Genomic DNA, 2007 nt, shown 5'->3' with positions numbered 1-2007 from the left:
TAAATGTTATCATAGTGTTCCTATCTTTTCCTAGCTTATGTCTCAGGTCCCAGAGTCCAGAGCCTATCTGGTTTAACCTCTGCTGAGAGTAAACTTCCAGTTTTCTATCAGGTGGGGCAGGATCGTTGCCTAGTTGGGGAAAAGATCTAGGCTCTTACTGCTTCCATGAAAACTTGCCACTACACTTCTTGCTTTCAGCCCCTGGCTTTCCCTGGCTTTAATGCTACCTGATGCCTTGAGTCCCAGAGCCATTCCAGGATTCTGTAACATGGACCTGTTTCCTTCTTATCTTTACCCCAGTGGGCACTTAAGGTTCAGCTTTCTCAGCCACAATCCAGTTACCAACAGTAAATCTGCTTCTCAGCTTTTAAAAATGTATCAATATCTCCCATCTGCTTTAGTCTCCTCTCTTATTCTCTTGGACTCCATGGTTTTTAGGCTTTTTTTTCAATCCCTTTACTGTTACATGAATGAGATTTGGGGAAGAAATTATGTAAATACTTGTATTTGATTTGTCACATTAAGTTGAAACTTCCATAAATATCATTTTTAATGGTTTTATAATATTTACTAGTCGGTGCATTATGTTTACACAACCATTATCCAGTGGTTGGACAGTTAAATTGCTGCCCATTTTTTCCACCACCACTAAAAACAACACAATAGTGAATTTCTTTGGGCATGAAGTAGTTTTTACCTTTGAGATTATTATGTTTAAGACAGATTTTTTAGAAACATAATTAATGGCAAATTTCAAAGGTTTTTCACAATTCTTTTGCAAATAGTTGTATCAGTGAGCAGACTCAGCAGCACAGCATGAGAGCATCAGCTCACTAGCTTGAGCCTTGCAAACCCTTCCTCTTGTTTTAAATCAAGGCCATGTTAGAATACAGAGGTTTCTTTTGTATCTTTGAAAGCAAGACTTCTCTATACAAAAGGAATCAAAGTGGAATCCTGAAGGGGAACAGCAGGAAGGATTACACAAGCAGCTAGGATGCCTTACGGGACTGCTCTGAAATCAACAAGGTACAAAAAACGAATGCTGTTCTGTAAAGAACCTGAGCAGTGAGCTAGTTTTACTTTCTTTCTTTTCTAATTTAATAAAAGGCTAGTTCGTGAGGCACATTTTAGGAATGGAGATGCACAGCTTGAAGATGTGTTGTAGGGTTTCCTGAATTTTGAAGAGGCATCCAGAGAGAGCCTAAAAGAGCTGAACCACACGTCCCAGACCAGCACAGGAGGAGCTGGGCAGAGCAGCAAGACCATGGGCGCGGGAGCCAGAGTGATAGGTGTGTGACACCGCTGCCCCTGGGGCCTCGGCTTCCGCATCTGTACAGTGGGAATACTGATACCTTCTGGGCAGGATTGTATGAGACATAAGAGAGACAGCGTCCGTGAAGGCTTCGTGCCCAGGATTTCACCTGTGAAGCTGAACGACCGCCTAGTAGCCCTTCCCTTTCCTCCACAAGGAAGCTTAGCGTTGCAAAGAAAGGAAACCCAAAGCCCTATCTGTTTTTGTTTATTTTACATCAGAACGTGGAAAATTGATATTATTGACCCATTGATTTCTTTCATGTTTAAAAATTCCTGACTATAATAAGCTAATATCTTAAAGGGTTTGTGATTTCTTCTTCTCTCTTGCTAAGAAAGACATCTCAACACTCTACCTAGGAACTAAAGATTTGCTCCCAATCTTAGATGCTCTTCAGTTTTTTATCATGTGTCAATGAGTTTATTAGCAAGCTACCCAGTTTTTTTGTTTTGTTTTGTTTTATTTCAATTTGATATGTATAATGAATAAAGTAACAAAATATAACATAATGGCAAGCTAGTGTTTCCTCTCAATAGCCAGAAAACCCCGAGGTAGATATGCAAGAGTGTTCTTAAAAGCTACAACTTAACACGGTTTAAATCAGATGTGGCTCTAAAACCTCCTATTAAATTTCAAGTGAGTTATTTTTAAAGTAAACTAAAAGTCTACTATAGCAAAGAAGGCAGTATTTTATC

This window comes from Hipposideros armiger, unplaced genomic scaffold, assembly GCF_001890085.2.
Source record: "Hipposideros armiger isolate ML-2016 unplaced genomic scaffold, ASM189008v1 scaffold_616, whole genome shotgun sequence".
Taxonomy (NCBI): domain Eukaryota; kingdom Metazoa; phylum Chordata; class Mammalia; order Chiroptera; family Hipposideridae; genus Hipposideros; species Hipposideros armiger.
This window is presented reverse-complemented; position numbering follows the sequence as displayed.